We start from the raw sequence: 7,500 nt of genomic DNA, 5'->3' as shown, positions 1-7,500 counted from the left end.
CGGTGCTGGGGAAGGGTGTCCACCGGGGCCCGGGGAGCCTCTCCCCGGCCTGGCTAGGGTTTGGAAGCTGGGATCGGGTCCGGAGTTCGTGCTCTGTCCGGCGGCCCCAGGGTGCGTGAGCCCCCTGTCCTGCAAGCCAGCCGAGGGTCCGGGCGTTGGGGAAGGGTGTCCACCGGGTCCCGGGGAGGCTCTCCCCGGCCTGGCTAGGGTTTGGAAGCTGGGACCGGGCCCGGGGCTCGTGCTCTGTCTGGCGGGCCCCGGGGTGCGTGAGGCAAGCCAGCCGAGGGTCCGGGCGCTGGGGAAGGGTGTCCACCGGGGCCCGGGAAGGCTCTCCCCGGCCTGGCTAAGGTTCGGAAGCTGGGACCTGGTCCGGGGCTCGTGCTCTGTCCGGCGGGCCCCGGGGTGCGTGAGCCCCCTGTCCTGCAAGCCATCCGAGGGTCCGGGTGCCCGGGAAGGGTGTCCCCCGGGGCCCGGGAGGCTCTCCCCGGCCTGGCTAGGGTTCGGAAGCTGGGACCGGGCCCGGGGCTCGTGCTCTGTCCGGCGAGCCCCAGGGTGCGTGAGCCCCCCATCCTGCAAGCCAGCTGAGGATCCGGGCGCTGGAGACAGGGGTCCACCAGGGCCTGGGGAGGCTCTCCCCGGCCTGGCTGCTTTCAGAAGCAGGGACCGGGCCGGTGAGCAGGGGTGGCTGGCTTTATCTGCTACGCTGGCGGAGCGTAGTTTTCTGCCCACCCCTAGACGACCATGTGGTGTGGGAGTACCCGTCCTGCGGCCTGCCGAGGGTCTAGGTGCCCGTGACGGGGTCATCGGGCCAAGGGAGGCTCCCCAGACCTGGCTGGGATCAGAAGCGGGGACCGGGCCAGGTGGGTGGGTGGCTGGCTAAGTACTTTCCACTGCGTAGTAGGAGTTTGGTTAGGGCTGGGCGGACTTTGCGTAGCGCCACTACGCAGAATTTTGAAAAAAATTGTGGAAAACGAGCGCATGCCCTGAGTAGGGCTGGGCGGACTTTGCCTAGCGCAACTACGCACAATTTTGAAAAGAATTGTGGAAAGCGAGCGCACAACCTGAGGGACCATGTGCCCGGGACTGGGGTCCCTCTTGGCTTGGGCAGGCTCCCCGATCTCCCCGGCCTGGCTGAGTTGAGAAGCAGGGACTGGCCCCGGGCCTTCTGTGTTTCGGTCAGGGCCTGGGAGCCCACGTCCTGTGGCCTGCAAAGTGTCCATCTGCCCGGGACAAGGGTCCCTGGTGCAGAGCCCCGGAGCCCTGCAAGGGCAGGCGGGAGCCTTACCGCTATGGCTCGGTGCGGGCAGCTGGGAGTCCTTTCGGTTCCGGCCATCTGGTCGCACCTTTCCCTTGGCCATCTGGTCACACGCAATACTTTCCAATGGGGCAACCAGATGGCCGGGCTGCCCTGGAAGTCGGGTGCGTCGGGGCCTAGGGTCCCCTCCGTCACTCAGTGCGCACGGTTTACCAGAAAGAGGGGTACCCTTCCTCCGGATTACTAGGGGCAGGGTATGCCGGGACACCCCTCTCGGGGATGGCCGTTCTCAGGCGGGGACCAGATGGGCTATGCCCGGGCAACACCTTCCTAGGCGTCCGGGGCTCCCTCCTCCGGCCGCGGCGTGGCAAAGTACCCAGGAAGGGCTCCATGGTTCCCGGGCAGTCGACCCCCGGGTGTCCGGGCCCCGAGAGCTACGGTGGTCTTTACCCGGGCTTGAGTCCCAGCCGGGGTCCCCGAGCCCCTGCGAAGCGGAGCCCCTGAGCCCTGTGTGGGCAGGCGGGAACCGTAGCGCGCAGGCTCAGGGTTGGACAGAAGGGAGTCCTTTCGGTCCCGGCCATTTGGTCGCACCTCCCGCCACGGCCATCTGGTCGCGCGCAATGATTTCCAATTGGGCGACCGGATGGCCGGGCTGGCATGGAATTCCTGATGAGGGTTAATTTGCCTCCCGGATCCCAGCCAGGGCTCCAGGAGGTCGGGTGCGTCCGGGCCTAGGGTCCCTTCTGTCACTCGGTGCGCACGGTTTACCAGAAAGGGGGGTAGCCTTCCTCCGGATTACTAGGGGCAGGGTATGCCGGGACACCCCTCCTGGGGATGGCGGTTCTCAGGCGGGCACCAGATGGGCTAAGCCCGGACGACACCTCCCCGGCATCCGGTGCTCCCTCCTCCAGCCCGCGGTGAGGCAAAGTTGTTATGTTATGTTATTTGCACTTATAGAGCGCGCGATTACCCTTGAGTGTCCTGGCGCTAAGTACTGGTTACCTGGGAAGCTGGGGAGCACTACTGCAGGAAAAGCCATGTCTTCAAGCCCCTACGAAAGGACAGAAGATCTGGGGCAGTTTTAAGGGAGAAAGGAAGCTCATTCCAGGCTCGGGAGGCACAGAGAGTAAAACTCCTACCTCCCCAATTGAGTTTTTTAGCTTTGGGGATTTGCACTTGTTTGTTATGTTATGTTATGTTAATTTATTTCTTCTATAGTGCACGGCTACTCCCAGGAGCGTCCCGGCGCTTTGCTGAAGAACATTGGCAGACAAAACAGAACATAGCGACTGCAAAAAGAGACAGAAAAGAGACTCAAGTTATCTGGAAAAACTTAATTAGTGAAAAGCCACGTTTTAAGCTCCTTTCTAAAGGCAAGGAGATTCGGGGCCTGTTTAAGAGAGAGTGGTAATTCATTCCACTCCTTCAGGACTAGGTAGCGGAAGGATCGACCACCCATCCTTGCACGCTTAATGACCGGGACTGTCATTTTAGATAGCAAAGATGATCTCAGGGCCCTGCCCGGTACATAACGGGAAAGACGTTTTCTTATGTACTTGGGGCCGGAGCCTTGTAGAGCCTTAAAGGCAAAAGTCAGGCACTTAAAAAGAATTCTTTTAGTGATCGGCAGCCAGTGTAAGTCTCTCAAAAGGGCCGTGGCGCCGGCTTTTCTTGGGAGCCCGTAAATAGCACGGGCTGCCGAATTCTGGACCACTTGCAGACGGGTCAGAAGATATTTCGGTAGGCCCAAAAAAAGGGCGTTTGCGTAGTCCAGTCGCGATCCAATCAAAGCCTGAACAATAGTCTTCCTATGCTGAACAGACAAAAGAGGAAGGAACTTTCTCAGCATCCGTAAAATGCCGAAGCATTTACCTGAGAGGCACGAAATATGTGGCACTGGTGGAGCGTAATGTTCTGCCAGGTACATACCAGTGAAAGTTTTGCTTAAGAAATTCAGGGCCTATACCATTAACGGCCTTGAAAACAATGCAAAGTGCCTTGAAACAAACTCTTTGTTTTATCGGAAGCCAGTGTAGTTTCCTTAGTTCTCCTTTTACAGAAGCTCATTTAGGTGTTCCGGACAGCAGTTTAGCTGCTGCATTTTGGACCAGCTGAAGACTTTACATGTGCTGTTTTTGTATGTTCAAATAAAGGCTATTACAGTAGTCCAGACGCGATGTTATAAGAGCCATGACTACTGTCTTAAGATTGCTTTCGGTCAGGAAAATCTTAATTTTACTGATGATTTTAAGAATCATAAAGCAGGCTGAGGTCACTAGGCTTACTTGATCGCCCAAAGTAAGTGTGTTGTCAACTAACACCCCAAGATTTTTGGCCTTCCTAGAGGGTACGGGACAGGATCCCAGATCTTCCGGCCACCAATCTGTTGTCCATACAAGAGGATTGACCCCACATTTTAGGACCTCAGTCTTGTTGGAATTGAGCTTTAAGCAATTAGAGGACATCCAACAAGAAATAGCACTCATGCAATCAAAAAACCGGTCCCCCGTTTCTTTCTCATTTCCCTTAGCCAGTGACAACACTATTTGTGTGTCATCTGCATAGGAGGTGAGCTGAAAGCCAAAGGATCTAATAACTCCTGCCAGTGGTGCCACGTAGATATTAACAAGAGTTGGGCTAAGAGAGGAGCCCTGTGGCACCCCGCAAGGGAGTGTGAATGGTCTGGATGAATGGCCATCCAGCTTCACCGTTTGAGATCTGTCGGCTAAAAAAGATTGTAAGAGTTTCCAGGCTAGGCCTTTGACACCAATCTCAGACAGCCGGTCCATCAGTAAAATTAATACTGCACTACCTCCTCCGTCAACGGCCTCTCTAATTTCCTCAGTGGATTTCAGCAAAGCCAACTCAGTGCTGTGATCAGCCCTGAACCCGTATTGCGATGGGTCCAGTGAGTTATTGCAATGAAGAAAAGCACTGAGTTGAGTGTTCATCTCTTTTTCCAGGACTTTGGCGGGGAAGGGGAGCCGCGAGATTGGCCTGTAGTTGTTAGGGTCCTTAGGATCCAATTCTGTTTTTTCAAAAGTGGAAGGACAGATGCCTGCTTCCAGATACCGGGAAACATACCAGAGGAAAAAGCATCGTTTAACAAATGGGTCAGGGCCTTTCCAATTACTTCAGGCACTTGTTTAGTGATCCACGCAGGACAGGGGTCGTTAGGGGCTCCAGAGCGTATCGAGGTCAAGACCTTGATTGTCTTAGGTATCTCCAGTGATGAAAATTGGTTAAAAACCAAGAACGAATTAGTACTGCCAACTTTGATCGTATTGGAGTTCGACTGAACTATCTTGTTAACTTCCGTGAAAGAGGAGAATATGATCTCAACTTTGTGTTTAAAAAAGTCGGCAATTTTATCGCAAAATGTTGAACTGCTATAACTCCTCGGAGCGATTGGAATGGACAATTTTTTAATAATGCTAAAAAGTTCCTTCGAGTTGGACTTAGCCAATGTTATCTGGGTGGAGAAAAACTTTCTTTTCGCTTCCAGTAACAATTGTTTATAGGTAGTGATTTCATGTTTATATTCTTTCTTATCTCTTTCACTATATTTTTTCCGCCAGGCCCTTTCTAGCAGTTTACAATCCAATTATTTAGCTCTAAGATCTTCAGAATACCAAGGGGCCGACGGTGTCGCTCGTTTGGGTATCCAGAGTTTCCTAGGAGCTAATTGATTACAGGTAGAGGCAAGCCATTGGTTATAAGCCACCGCGGCCTTGTCCACTCCCGAAGGGAGGGGCCGCATAGAGCTACTAAGGGAATCATTTAGTTTGTTAATGTTCGGTTTTCCCCATGCTCTGGTTGCAATCTCCTGTACTGGTTTAATGTTATCTCGGTGACTTCTACAAACTGAATGGCAGAGTGATCTGACCAAGAAATAGGAAGGACTGAGGTGACGACAAGCTCATGGTTGTTTGAGTAAATACCATCGAGGGTATGACCTTTTTCGTGTGTAGGGATCTTCACCAATTGTTGGAGGCCACCGGCCCCCATTATTTGCTCCAGCCGATTGGTATCCGAGTCCAGGTGGTTTTATAGGTGAAAATTAAAATCACCCAGTACTGTGTAGGATTCCAGTCCCTCTTCAAGCAAGGTGCCTACTGTGTCCAAAAAGCCAGTCTTTGGACCCGGTGAGCAATAGAGTAGTATGCCTTTAAAAGTTCTACAATTCACCGCATGAATATTGAAAGCTAGGGTTTCACTTGAGGTGTTAGAAATTGTGAAAAAGTTAGACTCCAAGGAATCAGGATAGATGACAGCAAGACCACCGCCTTTTTATGAGGCCTGTCTAGTGTATGGCAATGATACCCAGCAGGGGTTGCCTTCACTATGTCAGGTCCGGAGGCACTGTCTGTCCAAGATTCAGTGATAAAGGCCAGCTTTACCTGAAGGTCCTTTAGCAGTAATGCGCATTCCGTGCTGTGCTTAACCAGGGATCTGGCATTAATTAGGATGCATTTTAAGGCACCTCCGCTAATTGAGTCCATCTTCTTACCTATCTGAGCACTGGGACCAAGTGCTGGTAAGTTAAAAATATGAGGTAGTTGTAGTTGGCATTTGGGGCATGAGAAGCTCTCTATGTCTTTATAATATTCAGTTGAGGTAAAAAAAGGGACAGCATGACCTGCCTTTAGCTGGGTTTAAACCATGTAGCTCCTCATTGTTAAACCTAATGTGTTTTGGGGCAAAATGGCCAGGGACACTGGCCCTAGGCCCAGCCGGCGTGCGGACGGGCGCAGACAGGCTTGCCTTAGGCGCGCCTTTGGCGCGCCCGCTGCGCGCGTCCGCTGCGCATCCGCGTCGGCATGTGAATTAAATAGCCCCGCTTCGAAACACTAGACCGCTGACCTGCTTTCAGTGTTCAGCCGGTTCGAGCCCCCCCTCCTCTGGCCCCGGTTAAAAAGATCCAAAGTAAAATCTGCAGCCAAGATAAAATTCAGGTACAATGGTTAAAATCAGCCTGCTAAGGGAAAAGAGGTCTCACCTGGCGAGCACTCAACACGGCTTCGCCAGGGGATCAGCGCTGCATGTCGGCGTCAGCAAGCGGGCTAAATAGCCCCGCTTCGAAACACTAGACTGCTGACCTGCTTTCAGTGTTCAACCGGTTCGAGCCCCCCCTCCTCTGGCCCGTTTAAAAAGATCTAAAGTAAAATCTGCAGCCCAGATAAAATTCAGGTATAATGGTTAAAATCAGCCTGCTAAGTGAAAAGAGGTCTCACCTGGTGAGCACTCAACACGGCTTCGCCAGGGGACCAGCGCTGCGCGTCGGCATCAGCAAGCGGGCTAAATAGCCCCGCTTCGAAACACTAGACCGCAGACCTGCTTTCAGTGTTCAGCTGGTTCGAGCCCCCCCTCCTCTGTCCCCATTTAAAAAGATCTAAAGTAAAATCTGCTTCCAAGATAAAATTCAGGTACAATGGTTAAAATCAGCCTGCTAAGTGAAAAGAGGTCTCACCTGGCGAGCATTCAACACGGCTTCGCCAGGGGACCAGCGCCCCGGGAGCTCCTGCGGGCCTCCCATGCCTGAGGCCCAGCGTGGGGTCTCCGAGCCCCACCGAGCCCTGCAGCCCCGGAGCCCTGCAGCCCCGGAGACCTAGAGCCCTGCAGGCCTTCAGCCCCAGAGCCCTGCAGCCCCGGAGCCCTGCAGCCCTGCAACCCCGGAGCCCTGCAGCCCCCGAGCCCTGCAGCTCCCGAGCCCTGCTGCCCCTGAGCCCTGCAGGCGCCGTGCCCTGCAGCCCCCGAGCCCTGCAAGGGCAGGCGGGAGCCCTATCGCGAATGCTCAGGGCGGGCAGATTGGCGTCATTTCGGTCCCGGCCATCTGGTCGCACCTCTCCCCTCGGCCATCTGGTCGCGCGCAGTGCTTTCCAATGGGGCGACCAGATGGCCGGGCCGTCCTGGAAGTCCCGATGAGGGTCCATTTGCCTCCCGGATCCCAGCCAGGGCTCCAGGAGGCCGGGCGCGTTTGCGCCTAGGGTCCCCTCCATCAATCGGAGCGCGCGGGTTACCAGAAAGGGGGGTAGCCTTCCTCTGGATTACTAAGGACAGGGTACTCTGGGACCCCTCTCGGCCTAGCGGTCCTCAGCCGGCAGCTGGACAGGCCAGGATGCCGCCCCAGCCCTGCGTCTGTCCCGGGGCCTGCTGCGTGGCAGGCTGCCCCAGATGAGACCCGGCAGGCCTCCCCCTGCTGAGCTGGGTCCAGGGGCCCCTGGGAGGGTGGCCTCCCCACCCCA

This window comes from Triturus cristatus, chromosome 4_2 (genome assembly GCF_964204655.1).
Source record: "Triturus cristatus chromosome 4_2, aTriCri1.1, whole genome shotgun sequence".
In the NCBI taxonomy this organism is placed as follows: domain Eukaryota; kingdom Metazoa; phylum Chordata; class Amphibia; order Caudata; family Salamandridae; genus Triturus; species Triturus cristatus.
Note: the sequence above shows the minus strand (reverse complement) of the source record.